Source organism: Leptonychotes weddellii, chromosome 10, assembly GCF_054177405.1.
Source record: "Leptonychotes weddellii isolate Sample4059 chromosome 10, ASM5417740v2, whole genome shotgun sequence".
Classification (NCBI taxonomy): domain Eukaryota; kingdom Metazoa; phylum Chordata; class Mammalia; order Carnivora; family Phocidae; genus Leptonychotes; species Leptonychotes weddellii.
The window spans coordinates 77,674,589-77,696,188 of NC_138378.1; the positions used below are offsets into that span (position 1 = coordinate 77,674,589).

Below are 21,600 nucleotides of genomic sequence, written 5' to 3' on the forward strand. Positions count from 1 at the left end.
AGGCTGTGGAGAGCCTTGATGGCTGGTCTCTGTAACTTGTAACTGTTCTGCAATCAATAGAAATCTTGGAAATAAGTCCAAAAAAAAGAAAGATGTCCAAATACGAACAAGTTTCACTAACAGTATGGTAAGACTTAGATTTAATAAATATCACTAAAATAACAAAATAACACTAAACACAGGAACATAACTAATGTGGCTAGAAACAAAACACCACATATTTTAGGCATGCACCAGTAAGCACTAAGATTGAGAAAAGCACAGACTCCAGACTGAGAAAATATAAGGGACACATAATGTGATAAAGCAGTGCCCCATTCAACTACAGAAGCAGTAATATCCCTGGAAAGCAGGTAGCATCAGTGGTTTCTTTTCCCTATGTCTCTTCTCCATATGTGTCCAAATAACAAGATTCTCAGAGAAGAAATCAGCAAACAAGATCAGTTTTTAAATAATAATAATAATAAATACTAGCTATTTGGAGAACACACGACATGGTAAAAGAAGTACAGGAAATCAGTTAAACGTGGGTCTGAATTCTAGCTGTACCACTTACTAGGTATGTGACTTAGATTAAGTAATTTAACTTTTAATGCCTCAGTTTCTATCTTTATAAAAATGAGATGATGTCAACCTCACAAAGTTACTGTAAAAGTTAAATGAGATTGTGTAGAAAGCAGCTAAAGGAACTAAATAATTAGTGGCCTGTATTATTTTTCATCAGCATATATTATATTCCAGTTTTTTAAAAAATCTAAAGGCCACATAAACATAAACCACATAAATTTTTTAAGGGATAAAAGAAATAAAGCAAGTGTGAAATTTCTTTGTTAAATTAGAGTGATTTTTAAATTTTTTACAAAGCCAAAAGTCAGAAGAGGTCTAAGTTAGAGATCATTAAAGCCTGCCTCATCTATCAGTCTTTAATAAATGATTATTAATATTAAAAAACAAGCATTATTCAGAGTAACCAAAGTTCTTTGGGTTGAGTTTTGTGTGCTAAATTACCTTTCATTTGGGCGCCTGGGTGGCTCAGTTGGTTAAGCAACTGCCTTCAGCTCAGTTCATGATCCTGGAGTCCCGGGATCGAGTCCCACATCGGGCTCCCTGCTCAGCAGGGAGTCTGCTTCTCCCTCTGACCCTCCTCCCTCTCATGCTCTCTGTCTCTCATTCTTTCTCTCGCAAATAAATAAAATCTTAAAAAAAATTTTTTTTAAATAATAAATTACCTTTCATTTGCCCCTATACTCATAAATGGAAAATAAAAATTTTAGAAAAATCTCTAACCTTATTATCTCATATTATATGAATGGAAACAATAATAGTAATTTTCTATTTAAATATGACCTGCTTAAATATTTGGATACAGTCCAGAAAGGAGGTACAACACTACGTTTTCATATATATCCTCTTTATTAGTGTTTGAATCCAAAAAAAGATAAAATTTCAATAGGAGGTAACTACAATTTTTTCTAAGTTTGCAATTCATTGACTCTCTCAAAACCCATGATTCATTTCTGGGAATAAATTTCAATAGCATATAATAAAGTAAAATTAGATAGTCTTAAGGTTTAAAAAGTGGTTTTATTTAGTCCATCTCAATTAGAGCCATCAGAAATATTTTTAAATTAAAAGCATAGTTTTATGGATATTAGAGTTAGATTAAGATTCTACTTTTTACAACATGGCAATATATACAAGATCTTTGAAAGAGCTGCCATTTGGCCCTAATATTTGGATTGGACATAATTTAAATATCCAATAGTCGAAGAATGGCTCAATAAACTGTGGCACAACCATATGATTATACAATCACTTAAAAATGGTTTCAAATAAATATTTAGTTATGTGAAGAAATACTCATAGCATTATTTTAAAGATAAAGACCTACATACAAAACAATATACACATTGTATGACCCCAAATTTATATAAAATTATTATTTAAAAAAAACAAATGTGAGAGCTATCTTTGGGTTATAAAATTCCATGTGATGAAATTACATGTTACTTTCTAAATTTTCTACAATGAGCATGTATTGTCTTTACCTTAAAAAAAATGTAAGCAATCCATATTAGTACTCAAAATATTTGGAAGCCACTGACTTAAGTCCTGCCCTAGAACTCACTGAATATTTCAGAACTCCTTCTGGGTAGGGTAGAAAGAATGGTGACAAAGCATCACAGGACTCCAACTCCAGTTCAAATGCTGTCATCACAAAGTTTAGGTTTGCTATCCAACTTTTCAAAACCTCTGAATATAAGTTGTTCTGGTGTATCATTAAATCCCAACCTCCTCTCTTTAAGTGTCTGTGTACATTTCTGTAATTCAGAAACGCATTTACTTCTCATTGTGTGACTGTATATTTGCCGATCTCCAGATGGTACAACCAAATTAGATTATAAAATCTCTTAAAGTTGCTCTATTCTGGTTGACTTACAGATAAACAAGCACTTCGACAAAGAGAATAGTCCTTGAATTCCTAGAAATTAAGGAAATTAAAATTCTAATACTTTCAATGTGAAAAAAGAGGTACTCTTATGGGAACTAGAAAATATTTCATGAATTCAGGTTCATATAATTTAGGTAAATCTTTGGCAAATAAGACTATTTTGGTTTATTAAAAACAGCTATATGTTCTCTAATACCATTATTAAGTATAATAGATGCATAGAGTTTTAAATTCTACTATGTTCTTCCTCCTATACTTTACTGATCAAATAAGCTAGTGCTGCATCTACTTAATGTTTGAAATCATGAAAAATGTAAATCTGTGTCTATCCAAATTGAAAAATTATTCTGACAAATTTTATTTCAACAGTAACTATGTCAGCTTAAAAAGACAATTTCCAACATCTTTAGGTAACTTAAAACCTTGGACTAATACTAAATTTAGTTAATTAATGGGCAGTCATTAGATACCTGGATTATTTCTAGGTAAGATGGAGTATTAAAACACTGATTATTAAACATAAACTTAAGTTTGTACACTTTTGCTTCTTACTTTAATATGCTACAAGAGAGGCTAGATATACTTGAATCTGTTGATGAATGAATTCAGTTTTGTCACTTTGAAATGTGTATGGATAAGGAAAACTATACAAAGTTTTGGGAAAAAATTTTATTTGTCATGACTAAGGTTTGATGGGCTTATTTATAGGATTTTCAAAAGAACTTTAGTAACAGATATTACGTTGATACAGAACTACAATTTGGTTTTCTCTGTTAAAAATGGCAAATTTTTCTGGGATTCTTGGTCTGCTCTCAATAAGAGGTTGTAAAAGATTACTGTTTACCCTCTTGTAGTCTGCCCAAAGAGCTAAGATTCTGTACCTTAATCAAAAAACTTTCCTCTTTTTCGCCACCATCCTGCTCTGTATGGCTGGCTGTTTCTCACCATGTCTTCTCCCATGACTTTCAGAATCAATCAATTCCTGGCCAAGAAACAAAAGCAGAATCATCCCATTCCCCAGTGGATTCGGGTGAAAACTGGTAATAAAATCAGGTACAACTCCAAGAGGAGGCACTGGAGAAGAAGCAAGCTGGGTCTGTAAGGCGTCACACATCATGAGATGACACACCTAATTGGCACCACATATTTAATTAAGCTGCATGAAAATCATGGGTTCTATCCTATCACTCTGTAAACATCCTTCCCAACTGGCCATAGACATGTTTTATCAGGGAAATGATTTTTCTCTGTTACTGTGCCTCTGCACCAGTAGGTTGGTTCAGTAATAAATGTGAGACCTTTCGGCTCTACTGCTATTGTGTTTCTACTGAATTCCCCCTCCTGTCAGATCATGCATAGCACTGTCAGAAAGAACTTTCTGCAGTGATAGAAATGTCCCTTGACAACCAAGTATGTAAAGTGTGGCTAGGAGGCTGCCTGGGTGGCTCAGTGCCTTAGGCTCAGGTCGTGATCTCAGGGTCTTGGGATCAGGCTCCCTGCTGAGCAGGGTGTCTGCTTGTCCCTCTGCCCCTCCCCCCACTCATGCTCGCTCTTTCTCAAATAAATAAATGAAATCTTTAAAAAAAAAAACCTTTCTATGGTTTATGTTGACTTTATTATGTCCTTGATTATTTAAGAAAACAAACATCTCTCATTAGAAGAGAGGTTTCTTTAGAATCATGTTCCTCCTATTTTTGCTTTTAAAATCTTTATTGTTGCTTTGATTAAATAGATAATCAAGTATTACTTCCCTGTAACCATGAACCTTTAAGTATTCAAATCTCTTAACAACCTTTGATATTTTGCCTTCCTAAAATTGAACCCTAAATGATATCTTTTGCACATAGAACTATCTTTGAGATTTCTGTGAAGGACCCTGGAAAATCACAAAGGACTTGTTCTTTTACCTTGCTAGAAATACTTAGGTTTAGTTGATAGGTTATTATTGATGAGTTAGCAAATCAGAAGAGATGCGTAGCCTTCCCTAGATTAAATCTGGAAAATGTGGTGTTTCAGAAATTGTATGCTGTATGAGAAGATCCAAGAAAACTGTAATGTCCTCGCTGTCCATGATAGGTATCCATTTATCAGAGTCTTGGTGCCACTTTGCCTGACATTAGATAGTAGTACAGTGTCATCCATCATAATTTCAGTTATTGTTTAAAGTGTTAACTTGGCCACGACTCTACTTCTTTAAGTTAAATCTTCCAGAACAGTGGTTTTCACCTAGGGATTCACATCACTTATCCATTCAATTTTATTAATATAAAGATGTTTAGGACCAACTCCAGACCTATAGAATCTCTTTACTTGATATATTTTGTGATATATTATGTCAGGATTATTGTGTGATATCTGAAGATATTTTTATCTGTAAAGACTGTGTCCATTTTTATGAATTAGAGGCAATAATGCACTTTTCTTTGGAAATACAGGTAATCAATATGATTTTTTTTTTTAAGATTTTATTTATTTATTTGAGAGAGAATGAGAGACAGAGAGCATGAGAGGGAGGAGGGTCAGAGGGAGAAGCAGACTCCCTGCTGAGCTGGGAGCCCGCTGCGGGACTCCATCCCGGGACTCCAGGATCATGACCTGAGCCGAAGGCAGTCGCTTAACCAACTGAGCCACCCAGGCGCCCCGGTAATCAATATGATTTTAGACTAAATATTTATTAAAAATTTTTAATTGACTTTTATGTTTTCCATGCCACAGAAACAACCAAATTCTAGGTACCTTATTATCATAATAAACCCACATTAGATATTCCACTTTTAAAGTAAGTCAAACACAGCCAATTTAAATCTTTTGTCACCTACAGATATTTTTCTGATGTTTCCCTGAAAATACCTGCAATCAGCTACAGGCTAGAATGCTTCATCTTCAACAAAGAAATCTCAGAACCCTTTGGAAAAGGACTTTGGCAGGTCCTTTTGAGTACAGGACTCTGATGTATCACTTAACAACTTTGAGGCAATACTAGTAGAATAAGTAAGGATTTCTAGAACAGTTGAAAGCAGGTGAGTTCATGAGACTGATAACCCAAGATGAAGCAGAACAAGAATTAATGAGAGAGGACTAAATGAACTGGTGAATGATTGTAATTTTTTATTGGAATACTGCTGATGTTTAGTTCTATTTCTGAATATATAAGGAAATGTTTTCCAGTTACACTTCTGTAGTCAATAACCAAAACTAAATGCTAACAGAGAAGTTGAACCTATACTGTTTTCAGTCCTCAGTAGAAATGAAGAATAAGATACAAAAAGTAACTTTCTATATTTTTTCCCATTAGATCAAGATCAGAGGATCTTATTTTACTGTATTTTATTTCTAAAAGCATTTATGTAGTACCTGCCATTTGCCATTCTAAGTACTTTACACATATTACCTTATTTAATTTTCCTATCAACACTATGAAAGAAGAAATAGACACCAAGAAGTTAGGCAGCTTCTCAAGGTCATACATACTGTGACAGAGTTGGGATTTGAAACAGACTGGCCTCAGAGTCCACACAGTATTAATCACTACACTCTTCTACCTACTAAAAAACAAGCAAGTATTAATCACTACACTCTTCTACCTACTAAAAAACAATCAACGATAACAGCCTGGTGGTCTGTCTTTCCATATCTTTTCCCACGCTCAAGAACATAATAGTTTTTATTTCATATAAAAAGAGACATAAAAAGACTTTTGATACTATGTAACATTTGTTCACTTAAAAAATTCCAAGTGAAACTAAAACAGTCTTTTCACGTTTGTCTATAATTACATAGTCAAACACATGTCCAGAGCCCTAAAGACAGCTCTGCTAGGATCACTGCTCTCAGTTATCCCTCATACAAAATTTATTGCCAGTCTCTGGAGGAGGACTGGCCCTCTTGCCTGTCCATAAGGATGGCAAGGAAACATCAGTTTCTTGTTTCCCCTATTGTCCTCATTCCAGCAACTCATGAGAAACTCTTCCATGAACACATCTGGAAGAGAACTTTTTTTCCAAAATTTGCTAGCATGTGCCAAGAAAGGCTCCAGGCCATACCAATTACCACCAAATTCCTGCACTATTCTTCAAGATCCCAAATGTCATGCGTTCTCTCAGGACTGTTGGTCTTTTACTGAATTGTGTAAATATCCAAGGATATTCCTATTCTCTTTCCATTGCTACAAGACCACCACAACAGATTCATTACAAATCTAACTTCAGGAACTTCACCTCCAATTCACATTTAGTCATTGTTTACACTACACAATGGTTTTCAATTAAATTTACTGTGTTTTTACAAAACTATAACTTTTCCATGGTTTCAAAGAGACTAAACTTATATGTTCTGGCTATCCTTCAAAGTTTCTACTCATCTATCCCTCCCTTCTGAACTCACCCTTATTCAGAATTTAACAGTAGCTTTTCCTTTCCTTTTTCAGGACTACCGCATAAATCAAGGAATTTAAAGCGACATTTTCCCCAATCTCACAGAATGCCTCACCATATCTAGAAAAAAATAAAAATTCCAAAACACATTCTTTTCACTTAAAGAGTAAGAAATGACAAAATATAACACTATCCTAAATTCATTCTTGTAGGCTAACTCACATTCAACAATAGAAATGAATGGCTCTTTCAATATTCATCTGGCTGGATCCATCAAGAAGAGAACATCAAAAACTAATGATGTAATGTATGGTGATTAACATAACATAATAAAATAAAATTTAAAAAAATATTTAAAAAATTAAAAAGAGAACAGACACTAAATGGTGATCAAAAGGAGAATAACAAGGACTCCTAATAGTATTTAAAGTTCCTCATAAAGCAATAAATAGCTAGCATAAAAGCTCTCAAATCTAAATTAAGAAAAATTTTAGATTTAGCCTCATCCAAAAAATGTTAAATTTCCCATTTTTAGGTGTCTGATGGTAGACTAGTCAATCCCTACATGGGTTACTTGACAAGAGGATTCAAACTGTGAGATTCTGTGAATTCTCTTATTTAGCTGTCTTTGACTATCCCACCAACAGTGATCTCTCCCTGTTCTGATAACCTTTACTATGCAATGCCTATAATATTTGCTGTTTATATACCACCACTGTAGTTTCTATGTGTAATAGTTTTGTCTTCCTACTTAGACTGTAATATTAAAGACAACATCATGACTTTTTCATAATTTTTTGGCATCTAACTGGCACAATACTTTACACATACTACTAGACATCGTTATGTATGAGAAAGGGGACCATTTTCCTCCCCAATACCCTATAATCTACCTAAATGAGAGAGAAACCCTTTTTAGTTTTTATATTATTTTTATGTTATTTTTAAATATGCTTATCCACAATCTAAGGTGTACTAATCTTGTGCTGTGGGCTGAAGTTTGATCCCCACTGGGCAATGATGTTAATTAAGATTATTCTGACCTATGTCATATTGGATAGATGCTAGTATTCAGAAGCAACTTTAATCTCTGTTTAATGAGTTTGACTGAGTATTCTATTGCAGAGGATGGACTAGTTGAAGATTTAAGGAGGAGAGCAGACTCAGATGAATACCTGAGTAACTTGAGTGAGGAAAGACTGCCCTCTGAGCCATTATGAAGACAGGGAATGGAAGCAGAATGCATGCACAGGCTTTTAGTAAGCAAAATGGAAAATCAGTGTCTTGTTTTTCTTTAGCTGTTCTGAAAGCTGTTCTGCATGCAAAATTGTTCCTTTCTTCATCTCTGCTTCTCAGGTTACTAGAAGTCAGGGCAAACTGCAAACCAAATTCCTTCCCTAATTGAGTCTAAGCCCCTGCAAATGTACATATTAAGAACACTCTCCCTTTCAGCAGCACTCCCCTTACTGGTGCCACATCACAGATCCCTGCCCAATTGTATCATGACTTGCCGCTCACAGAGTAGAACCTTTGTAATTTAACAAACTATGCTGTACACTCTTACACAACCAGTGTTCCATCCACAGAAACCATTCCTGAGGTTGAAAAGCTTTTTGATGGAGTTAGCTTCAAGCAGAAAATATATTTTTATATTCAAAGGAAACAATAAAATGACTCGTAAAAGCTCTTACATGAATTAATGAAAAGTGCTGGTTGTTTGTGCTTATGGTAATCAGTTGTCATACATAATGTGGCCACCTTAGAAGCAAGTGTTCTGCAGAAACCTGGCATAAGCCTATCATATTCACAAATCTCTCTCTCTCCCTCCCTCTCCCTTTTTTTTTTTCTCTTTTTTTTCTGCAGAGAAGATGATATAGTGTATCCCTGATGCTTTAGGTCCTTGTATTCAGAAAATTACAAGGTTGGAAAATCCACTCACAAGAAACACAAAAATGTAGTATATAGAAGGTTGAGATTCCTTTGTTTCTCCTTTCTTGTGATATTTTTATAATACATGAATTCTTGTAGATGCATTTGTTATTCTTTGCTAGTTTTCTACATGCAGGATGTAGAAGCCATTTAAAGTAGATTAGCCTTTAAATGCAGTTTTAAGCAAATGTGGAATTAGCAAATTTTTATAAATATTTACTATTTTTAAAATAATATTTTTATAGAAAATTCAATTATTTTCAAAATAATATTTACTGTACTGAATGTTATAAGATTAAATAATACATATGGAGTCACATGTAGAGTATGGAATGTTGTTCCCATCCCTCTGCTTTCTTCTTCCTGTACCCTAACCTTTCCCCAACCCCAAAGCTTCTACCCATTTGATATAATGCTACTCTTGGTGCTAAAACATTACAATTCTAACCAATTTTCCGTGTTTAACCCTTTTAAAATATAAAGCTGTATCAATGGCCCCCCAAAATTCTCTGTTTTCCAGATTAAAAAACATATTTTACTCCTTCAACTCTCGTCATAGGCAACCGTGTTTTATTGGACAGCTACTCTATTTCCTTTCCCCTGAAGATGTTCTGCTTCACTTATAGCCTATTAAAGTGTGGCTCCAAAAGCTGAAAATAACATTCCAGGTATGTTCCAAACAAAACAGAATGGAATGATCATCTCCTTCATCCAGTACTAAACTGTTCATGCAGCCTTGGCTTTTTGAATGACCACATTGCAGTGCCTTCCTACATACACACACACATACATACAAACACACACACACACAGAGCTTATAAACTTTTCCCATCTTGTACTTAACAGTTATTTTAGATTTAAGAGCAGTGTACTATACTCAAGATAAAATTTTATTGGATAAAGCCAATTCATCACCCTGTAGAGACCCATCAGAATCTTGATTCATTGATTCTACCCATTAGCTAGTAATCAGAAATATAATACATATAATAAACATACAATAACATTTTTATTCAATGAAAAAGCTAACACTCAACATGAACAGCAGCAAGGGCAGTAATTGTCTCTCCTCACTGATTCATTTATCACTGTACTTTATATTCAATCAGTTATCTATTTATTCATCTTTTTACTCAATTCATCATCCTTCACTGTGTATAAACAGTGACTAAGATGTCAACAATATAAACAATGTTAAAACTAAGAAATAGTTACAAGAAGTGAATTATTTTCCAATTCCTAAATGCACCATCCTCTCTAGCCTTCAGGCCTCTGCATACTTTGTCTCTACCCACATGACCCACCTTCCAAGCCACCTTCATCAGACTCTTTTGTCTCAGCTGATACACCACTTTTTATGGGAGGTTTTCCTGGGTTAGCTATCCCTCTCCTAGGATTCAAAACTACTCTGTACTTCCCCTATCATAACATTTACTGTACTTTATTATAATTTCTTCTTTACTTGTCTTTAATACTCACCAGACTGCCAGCCTTTCGAAGTACCATTAGTCATGGATATCATTACATCACGCCAAGCCTCAAACAGCCAATAAATGCAGAAAGAATATTATGGACAGAGCAAGAGATCTGGTTACCCACCATCCTTTTATAAGTTTCAGGGACTAATTCTATCATGCCTCACATCAGTGATTGAGGCCTAACCCTCTTGAATCATCCCTCATCCTCCAGACTCATCCCCACATGCTCTCTAGATCTCCTAAGTGAGCAATCACAAATGTGTGACCTGCCAATAATTAGAATTCATACCAAAATCCAGGTTTCCAACATCTCTTGGGGGAAAAAAATTAAGGCTGGTAATAATGGAAATAATAAAAAATACAAAAATAATCAGCTAGAACTGAATAGTAGGCCTTACTATGCTCATTTATATACATGCTTAATTCCTCGGGTTAACTGAATAGGCAACATCCGTCCAAATAAGACCTAGTCCTATCCATGTTCAAGACCTCTTTCCCCAACCCTTCCACTGTGACCTCTGGAATCTCATACTGAGATCAAACTCCTATATACCTTTCTGTATTGTACAATAAATGCGTACATATTTTTCTAAACAGAAAACAAAATAAAACTTTTTATACTTTTTAAAGCAATAATGCTACCAGAAGTTAGGAAATATAGGATTACTTTTCAAGTTAAGTAAAAGAACTCCCAAGCTAGCTAATTAAACAATTACAGTAGGAAAATGGCAATCCTAAAGCATATTAACTGTATTTTTGTCCTGGAAAAAAAATTCTAATGTTCAAGTGCAAATCTCAGGAGGAGGTAGCAATATGAGTAATAATGTTACAGTAGTCAACCCTAATGGAGCAACACTGGCACCGTATCAAATCACCAAACTAAACTAAATAATCCCAAAGTGATGTCCTAACATAGCAAACTACGTAACAGCACATTCATCATGACTTTGCATTACCACCACTAATCAGAACATCCCACAAAAATTAACTTTTACTTAGAAAGGAAAATATATCACAGTGCGGACAGGCAATATGGCATAGTTAATATTCCTTCACAGTTCTAGAGGAAAGAATTGTATGTATTTGTATTTACAGATGTATGTACATATATGTATATCTTTGTGTGTGTGTAAAACAATGTAACTTAAATGAGTCAAAGCTAAATTACCCATAATCCCACATCACTACTATATAGAACTCCTACTACTCCATTCCATCACTACATCCAATCATAATGTTTAACTCTGACATCAAACCTGTAAAAGATAATGTACAAGCACATGGGCATGTGCAGGAGTCAAATTCATAACAGAATACAAGGATTAGCCAATCCATGGTGATGCCAACTTGGGAAGCAATTTAGATTTTTATAACATACCATATACTAAAATAAATTCCAGATGTATTAAAGATTTAAATTAAGGGAAAAAACACCCAAGCCATTAAACACAAAAACAACAACAACAAAAAACAAGATCAAATATAAATATCCAAACAAAAAACAACAATAAATCACAAAGGAGAAAGAATAGAAGATAATATATTGGAGTGGATACAATTGGGCGATTTAACAAAAAAAAAAAAAAAAAAGGAAAAGAAAGAAATAAACCTAGGCCATTACCTCCCAATAGAATAGAAGAATGAACAAGGGAAATGAGCACACAATTCACAAAAGAGAAATAATCTAGTGGATAAACACATGCTAAAATGTTTTTGGTCTTACTAGTGATTAGAGAAATGCAAAATAAAATAACGCCTGTTAAATTTTAGGAAACTGAAGAAAATAAGAATACATTCTAACCAGCAAGAGTACAACAAAACAGAATCTCTCTGAAAGTATCAGTAAGATGTGAAAAATCAATTTGGAAAAAAAAATTTTTAACATGTAGCAAGAGCCTTAAAGATATTTATATTCTTTAACTCAATAATTTCATTTCTCAGAGAATCTATCTTAAATGATTTTAATATGGAAAACTCTACGGGCACATAGTTGGTGTTTTAATATTTTTTTAAAGCCTGGAAACAATCTAAATATCCATTATTTAGTAAAAATAATTGATTAACATATAGCATAATGACTCTCTAGATTAATATATTCCTTAAAAGAGACATTTACACAGAATATATAACATGAAAATACTTATAAGTGAATGTATAAAATAAGATAAACAACTGTACATATAGTACACTTAAGAATGTGTTTTTCAAAGTAGCACCATGAAAACAAAAATTCTAGAGAAAAGTAAGCAAATATTAAATAATGGTAATCTCTTACATTCTACTTAGTTTACGCTCTACTTCTGAGTACCCAATATTACATCTGATAAGAAATTACAATAACTGGCCCCCAGGAATTAAGTCCCAGATACCAACTTCTTGATTTACACATTGGTTTCCCAATGATGGGAATGAGATACAAACTGACTTCTTTAAGCTGTCTTGCTGGAATAAACTGTTCCCTCCTGAGTATATCCATTGATGCATCTTTTTAAATTTTTATATTACAGCATTTATTTAATTCTGACTTATTAGCTTATTAGCTCAACAGCAAATTACCAAGCACAAAATTTGTCTCTCACACCAAATATTAAGGCCCTTAACAAAAAGTACTCTGTCTGCCAGCAGGTGGAGGTGCAGGGATTCTAAATATAGGAGCATATTCCTGGCCACCTGTTTTCATGCCCCTGAACTGGGGAAAGAACTAGGTAGGATCATATAGTGTTTGTATTGTTGTTGTTGTTGTTTTAATATCACTTCCCCATCTCCTACTGCCATCAAGATTCTGAGGCCTTGGTGAGAACCACTGGTATAATTAAAACAAAATGAAGTTTGGATTCAGACTGCTACCTGAGTCTGGTCCTTTTTATCCCTCCAAACTTAAACAAATTATTTAGCTCTTAGAGCTCCAACACCCTCCCCTATAAAAAGGAATAACAAGGGGCGCCTGGGTGGCTCAGTCGTTAAGCCTCTGCCTTCGGCTCGGGTCATGATCCCAGAGTCCTGGGATCGAGCCCCGCATCGGGGTCCCTGCTCTGCGGGAAGCCTGCTTCTCCCTCTCCCGCTCCCCCTGCTTGTGTTCCCTCTCTTGCTGTGTCTCTCTATGTCAAATAAATAAGTAAAATCTTAAAAAAAAAAAAAAAAGGAATAACAATATCTGTCTTACAGATTTATATATATTTTAAAGATTTTATTTATTTACTTGACAGAGAGCCCACTAGCAGGGGGAGCAGCAGAGGGAGAGGGAGAAGCAGGCTTCCCACCAAGCAGGGAGCCCGATGCGGGGCTCGATCCCAGGACCCTGGGATCATGACCTGACCCGAAGGCAGACACTTAACTGACTGAGCTACCCAAGTGCCCCTTACAGATTTATATTAATATTTAATTAGCAAACAGAGGTAAAACACCTAGAACAGTATCTTGGAGCTCATTCAAATTAAAGTTTTAACTTCCCCTTAATAAAACTACTGAAGTGTCAACTACTGTGTTAAGCATTGAAATATTGTTCTAGGGCATTGTAAGCTAGTAAACAAAACAGAATTTGTTCCATTAAAAAACTGAGAATTTTGTAAGAATAAAAATAAACTTTAAATAGTCACACTTATAAATTTAGAATAACACTGTTATAAGTACTATAAAAGAAAAGTTGACAGTGTTATGAAGTAGCATAAGGGATCTAACTTAAGATTGCTAAGGCCAAGAAAGTTGCCTTTGAAAAGATGATATGTAAGCTGAAATCTAAAGGATAAACAGGAGATATCTAGGGTGACAATGGAGATAAGAATGATACAGATGAAAGAAAGTGCATGTGTGAAGATTCAAAGACCAAAAAAGAGTTGGAAAGTTTAAAAAAAAAAAAAAAAAAGCCAGTGGCTGCAGCACACTGAACAACCCAGAGACTGAAGATAAGAGTAAAAAGATCCAGGCTATCATGTTGGCCAACTACAGTCCATGACCCAAATCCACTCCATAGCCTGTTTTTGTAGAGTCCTTGAGCTAAGAATGTTTTTTAACATTTTTAAGGTTGTACAAAAAATAAGAAAAAAACTACAAAATAAGATACCACTATACACCTACTAAGATGCCCCAAACACTGGTAACACCAAATACTTACGAAGATGTGGAGCAACAGAAACTTTCATTCATTACCAGTGTTAATGCAAGATGGTACGGCCACTCTGGAAGACAGTTTCGCGCTTTCTTACGAAACTAAACATACTCTTACCATGTGCTCCTTGGTACCTACTCAATGGAGTTGAAAACTTATATCCACACAAAAACCTGCACATAAGTGTTTACAGCAGCTTTATTTTTTTTTTTAATATTTTATTTATTTGACAGAGAGAGACACAGCGAGAGAGGGAACACAAGCAGGGGGAGTGGGAGAGGGAGAAGCAGGCTTCCCGCTGAGTAGGAAGCCCGATGTGGGGCTCGATCCCAGGACCCTGGGATCTTGACCTGAGCCGAAGGCAGACGCTTAACGACTGAGCCACCCAGGCACCCTACAGCAGCTTTATTCATCATTGCCAAGACTTGAAAGCAACCAAATAGATAAATACACTGTGATACTTTCAGACAATGGAGTATTATTGAACACTAAAAGGAAATAAGCTATCAAGCCATGAAAAAACATGGAGGAACCTTAGATGCACATGACTAAGTTAAAACAACTAATCTGAAAAGACTACATCTTTATGACTACAGCTACAGGACATTACAGAAAAGGCAGAACCATGGAGACAACAAAAGACCAGCAGTTGCAGGGGTTGGGTGGGTGGGAGAGGGTAAATAAGCAGAGGACTTCTAGGGCAGTGAAAATACTCTGTACGATATACTGTAACGACAGATATTTGTCATTATACATTTGTCCAAACCCATCAACTATACAACACCAAGAGTGAACCACACTGTAAACTAAGGACTTTGGGTGATTATGTGTTAATATATGTTCATCAATTATACCAAAGGTACTACTCTCATGTGGGATTTGATAATGGGGGTGACTATGCATGTGTGAGGGTAGGGAGTATATGGGAAATCTCTGTACTTTTCTCTCAATTTTGCTGTGAAACTAAAACTGCTCTTTAAAAAAGTCTTAGAAAAATAAACTAATAAAAAAACAAAACAAAAAGCGAACTTCAACGTCCAGAAAAATAGGTGTATTTTTTCCTACTCTACCTAAGTATAGCTAAAAACTCTAGACATTACATAAACATTCGGAGAGCAGGAGGAAAGGCAGCAGACCATCTGGGGACCTCGGGACCCAACAAACAACATGGCAGTGAGTTCCCTGGGTTTTATTTTGACTCATATACCACACTGAGTACTAGGGAAGCTAGCACCATGGAAAAGCTAACAAAAGCAGACAAAAAAAGGTCCAAAAAGTTCCCTGTCTCTAGCCAAAGGACCAGCAAAAGGGCAGTCTACCAAGACAGAAAACTTTTACACAGTAACTACTCTACTCCTGCCAAACACCACAAAAAAAATGCAGCTCCATCCACCACCACCTCATCAAAGGCCTAATGAGGAGTCGATATTTACACTCCCTCCAGCCTATAATGGTGCTCTAATTCTTCCCCTCCGTTAGAAATGCTGTCAGCAAAGGGAGAGTAGGGAGCCAGATCTTTAATGCCCACCAGACAGTAACAAGGAACCTCTACACGATGTCAATGGAGACCATGTGACAGAATGGAAAGGAGACATAGACAAATTCACAGTTATAGTTGAAGATTCAACACCCCTATCTCAAAACTGAGAGAACAAGGGGCGCCTGGGGGGCTCAGTCGTTAAGCGTCTGCCTTCGGCTCAGGTCATGATCCCAGGGTCCTGGGATCAAGCCCCGCGTCGGGCTCCCTGCTCGGCGGAAAGTCTGCTTCTCCCTCTCCCACTCCCCCTGCTTGTGTTCCCTCTCTCGCTGTGTCTCTCTCTGTCAAATAAATAAAATCTTAAAAAAAAAAAAACAAACTGAGAGAACAAGTAAACAGGAAATCAGCAAGGATAAAGAAAAACTCAACAATGCCATCAATCAACAAGATCGCATTCACAGAATATTCCTCATAATAACAGCAAAATATCCATTCCTTTCAAGTATCTACAGAACATATACTAACATAGACCATATTCTGGGCCATATAACACATGTCAACCAATTTAAAAGAACTGAAATCATACAGTGTGAGCTTTGAAAACAATGAATCTCCCACACACTTGGAAACTAAGCAAAACAACACATAACTCAAGAGAAAGTCTCAAAGGAAATTTAAAAATATACTGAACTGAATGAAAATGTAAATAAAGCACATCAAAATTTGTGGGACACAACTAAAGCAGTGGGAAAATTCATAGTAATAAATTAACACATTAGAAAAGAAGAAAAAAACTCAGATCAATAATCTAAGCTCCTACCCTCAAGAAACAAAAGGAGCAAAATAAACCCAAAAAAGCAGAAGAAAGGAAATAATAAGGATAAAAGCATATCAATTAACTTGAGAACAGGAAAAATAATAGAGAAAAATCAATGAAACAAAAAGGTAGTTCTTTGAAAATATCAATAAAATTGACAAACTTCTAACAAGACAATAAAAAAAAAGAGAGACATAAATCAGGAATGAACCAGGGGATACCACCACAAACTGTGCTAATACGAAAAGACTAATAAGGAAACAATACAATTCAACACACATAAACTTGACAACTTAGATGAAATGGACTGATTCCTTGAAAACCTACACACAATAATCAGACTGTGGTACATCCATAACATGAAGCAATGTATCTCAAGAACAAGTGAAAAAAGCCAACCCCAAAAAGTCACATACTGGATGATTCTATTCACATAACATTTTCAAATAACAAAAATAGAAACAGATTAATGGTTTCCAGGGGTTGGGGATGGGTGAGATGAGGAGGTGGGTATGACTTATGAATGGGTAGCATGAAGGAATTCTTTTTTTTTTTTAAGATTTTATTTATTTATATGACAGAGAGAGACACAGCGAGAGAGGGAACACAAGCAGGGGGAGCGGGAGAGGGAGAAGCAGGCTTTCCACTGAGCAGGGAGCCTGATGCAGGGCTCAATCCCAGGACCCTGGGATCATGACCTGAGCCGAAGGCAGACGCTTAACGACTGAGCCACCCAGGCGCCCCCATGAAGGAATTTTTTATGCTTAATGCAATAGTTCTGTATCTTGATTGTAGACTGAGGTGGCAGTTACAGGAATCTACACACATGTGTTGAAGTAACATAGAACTAAACACACACACACACACACACAGAGGTACGTCAATTTCCTGGTCTTAATATTGTACTTTAAGTATCTAAGCCGTAACTACTGAGAAAAGTGTGTGAAGGGTTTATCAGCCCTCTTTGCAACTTTCTATAAATCTAGAATTATTTCAAAATAAAAAGTTTTTACGGGACACCTGGGTGGCTCAGTTGGTTAAGCGTCCAACTCTTGGTCTTGGCTAAGGTTGTGATCCCAGGGTCATAAGATCAAGCCCCGCATGGGACTCCGTGCTCAGCGCAGAGTCTGCTTCAGATTCTTACTCCCTCTCCCTCTGACCCTCCTGCAAGTGCTCTCTCTCTCTCTCTCTAAAATAAATAAATAAATCTTTTTTTAAAAAGTTTTAAAAAGAACATATGACAGACACTGTATGTGGCCCCCAATGCCTAAAATATTTGCTATCTATATTTACTCTCTTGCCCTTTATACAAAATATTTGCCAGCACCCGATGTAGAGTATTTGGAGAACGGAGACAAATGGAAACAAGAAAATAATTTAGGAGACTATTTCATCTCTCCTGAAAATGTTATACATATGCCAAGCAGTAAAATCCTGAATCCTTAAAAATTAAGGTTATCTGGGACGCCTGAGTGGCTCAGTCATTAAGCATCTGCCTTCGGCTTAGGTCATGATCCCAGGGTCCTGGGATCGAGCCCTCCATCAGGCTCCCTGCTCTGTGGGAAGCCTGCTTCTCCCTCTCCCACTCCCCCTGCTTGTGTTCCCCTCTCTTGCTGTCTCCTCTGTCAAATAAATATTTTAAAAAAACTTTTTTTAAAAATTAAGGTTATCTGAAGAGTAGTATTATTCAAGTATTCACTGAAAAGTGAATTGAATAAAATCAATGACTAAGTAAATGAATAACAACAAAACAACAGCCAATTTTTAACTGAATGTTACTGTGTACCAGGAATTATACTAAACACTATCTTTACTTTATCTGCTTTAAACCTTCAACTACAATTTGAGTCAGGTTTTTAACCTTAAACTGTAAATTCTAGAAGTTAAAATCCTCACCCAAAGCCTCACTCTTAGAAAGTGTAGAGCCAGGACTCAAAATTCAAGTAGTCTCACCCACAAAGACTACAGTTCTAATCCACAATTCAGTACTGCCTCTACTACACTATCCTCCACCTTTATCTGTGAATGAACAACCAAATAAGATGCAAAAAATTACATTTAATACCAAAATGAAGTAGCTAGACCTAAATTGATATAAATTTAATTGACCTTTGAAAAGGCACTTGAAAGGAAAACCTCTAAAGAACCTCCAAGAATAACTAATTGATTAGTAGAAGACGTTACAATAATTTATTTAGTGAATATTAAGGTATCTAATTGGAATATCTACACTTTTTACGACTAAAAAATTCAACACTTTCATTCTACTTGAAGACAAAATATAAGTATGATACAATGATATATATAGATTCGGGTGTAATTTGGGCTGCCTCTGGCAAGGGTAAGAATTAAATACCTTTTAAAAGTCTCTTCTAAATGATCCACAATCTCTACTTTGTAATTTATCCATTTTACAAATGAGTCAACGTATGTTACTTTTCCAAATTTCTATAAAACAAAACCATACATTGCCAGGTAAGAGAATTCTGATATATATCATATTAAATTTCAAATTTCTTCCCCAAAATAAGAAAACAAAACTGAGTGATTATACATAATAAACATAGTAGCTGGAAAGCAATCTTTTAAAAAGCAGGGGGGTGGGCAGCAGGACAGTGGGTTAAAAAAAAAAGTGTAACCATCTGGCAACCATACAATATTTGAGAAAATGTTAGTGTTCTAATTGAGATCTAATTGAGTTTGATTTACTTGTCAAGATAATTGCTTCAGTATTAATTAAATATGTCTCCTGCAGCTGCAGAGAAAGCTAAACCTTACATTCTGCTGATTATATAGGATACACATCACTCATTCAAGTCAACATTCCTAGGCTCATGTTACCTCCAAAATAGCTCTCTGTATATTGATTATTAACATCTCAGATTTTGACAGTATTTTCTCCATAAATTAAGGCTACAGTTTCTTAGATTTTGAAAGGAAACTGGTGAGGCTACCTAGAGATTAGTCAGAAAATGATTCACTTATCAACCAACAATATTCAATTCTGAAAAGCTCTCTCAGAAGAGAAAATTTAGTTTTAAATCCATTTAGTATCTGAGGCACGACAACTACCTCTATTTTATTGACTGACAAAATTAACATCAGAAACGACCTTTATTTATTTTCTTTACAATACTTCTTACAAGGTTTTTTTGCAAATTAAAACAAAAAAAAATTGGCACTTCCTATTGTCTCACATAGTAAGTACTTCCAGAATTTATTGGCAGTCATTAAATTTTCCTCCATGTATTGAATTTAAATTCTGCTATAGTATCAAATTATTTTTCCTCTTGAAATGGTGGAGGATAGTTCATCAATATTCTTAGAAAATTAACTGTGCATGCATATACTTAAAGATAGCTATTAGATCATCCTACCAACTTTTAGGCTACTTATACTCCTCCCAATTCCTTTAATTTTGCCTCATTGGTTCTACTTTCTAGCTCTTTAATCATCAGAGTAAATCTCTTCCAAATCCTTTCCAAGGGTTTTATCTTCTGGTAGAACACAAAGTAAAGAGAATTCCAGTCTAATCAGAACACATTACATGAGTTATACTTAGGGCCCATTATGTCAGTGCATCTCTACATCTCATCTTCATGTTTCATTTTTCATCCATTCATTCACTCAGTCATCAACAATTATTTCTGAAGCTCCCACTCTATACTAGGCACTGATCCCTACTGTCTGAGGGCATAGTCTAATGGGTTAACTCAGACAAGGAAAGAGGCAACTAAAAAACAACATTGGAAGGTCCTATGGTAAGAAAAGTGAAGTCCTGGGATCGAGCCCTACATTGGGCTTCCTGCTCAGCAAGGAGTCTGCTTCTCCCTATGCCTGCCGCTCCCCCTGCTTGTGCTCTCTCTCTCTCTGACAAATAAAAAAATTATATTTAAAAAAAAAAAAAAAGTCAAGCAGGCTCCTGGGTGGTGCAGCTGATTAAGCATCTGACTCTTGGTTTCTGCTCAGGTCGTGATCTCAGGGTCATGAGATTGAGCCCCACCTCTGCACTGCACTCAGCAGGGAGAAGGCTTGACATTCTCTCTCCCTCATCCTCTGCTCCTCCCACTCATGCTCTCTCTCTCTCAAATAAATAAATCTTAAAAAAAAAGTAAAGAATGCCATGGAAGTACACAGAAAGGGTACTTAACCTAGAATTAGGAAGTAGTACAGGGAAGAAGTACCTTGGAAAAACCTCCCCAAAGGAAACAACATTTATGTTGAAGTTATCAGGAGTTAGCCAGGTCAGGGGTGAAATAGTAGGAAAAACCCCACAGTGAAAAAAAAGTGTTCAGACCTGAATGGGGGAACTAAAATATATTCTACATGAACTAAGATAAAAGAAGCTTAGAAGATATGGAAAGTAGAAGTGGAGAATTATAAAAGACAAGAGAGGAAACAGTCTGCATTTTATCCTGGCAGCTAAGGACACATTAAGTGCTTAATGTTTCAAATTTGATTTTTACAAAGATTACTCTGGGTGCTTTGTAAAGAATGGACTGGAAAGCAACAAGACTGGAGGTAAGGAAACAAGACAGTCTATTCCAGAAACCCAACGATGACATTATAACAGACTAAATTGAAGTAATGGCAGAAGAATGGCAAGCTGAGGAAAGATTAAAGAAATATTTAGAAAGTAAAATTGATACATCTTTATAACTGATTGCATGTGAAAGATAATAGGGGAGAAAGAAACCATGTATACTTGAGATTTTTAGTTCTCACACTGAACCCGAAAAGAATTAAGTCTTCTTCTACCCTTTTTGGTTTTTAAATTGTCTTCTATTGATTTGTTCCTTCATTTAAAAATCTCTCCATTATGGAGATCTTGCCATTTGCAACGACGTGGATGGAACTGGAGGGTATTATGTTGAGTGAAATAAGTCAAACAGAGAAAGACATGTATCATATGATCTCATTGATATGAGGAATTCTTAATTGCAGGAAACAAACTGAGTGTTGTTGGAGT

General features: G+C 35.6%; 1 protein-coding gene, 1 long non-coding RNA gene and 1 pseudogene across 2 annotated transcripts in view; 1 reads left to right on the plus strand and 2 right to left on the minus strand.

Moving 5' to 3' along the window:
• EXOC6B (exocyst complex component 6B) overlaps positions 1 to 21,600 on the minus strand; it is a 557,753-nt gene that overhangs the window by 378,191 nt on the left and 157,962 nt on the right. The gene's annotated exons all lie outside the window — the stretch shown is intronic.
• LOC115943494 (large ribosomal subunit protein eL39 pseudogene) lies at positions 3,399 to 3,784 on the plus strand (annotated as a pseudogene).
• Positions 5,541 to 13,544, minus strand: LOC145723925 (uncharacterized). Its single transcript, XR_014149346.1, has 2 exons — positions 6,037 to 13,544; positions 5,541 to 5,987 (listed from the first exon to the last, which is right to left on the minus strand). It is a non-coding gene; the product is annotated as an uncharacterized LOC145723925 (long non-coding RNA).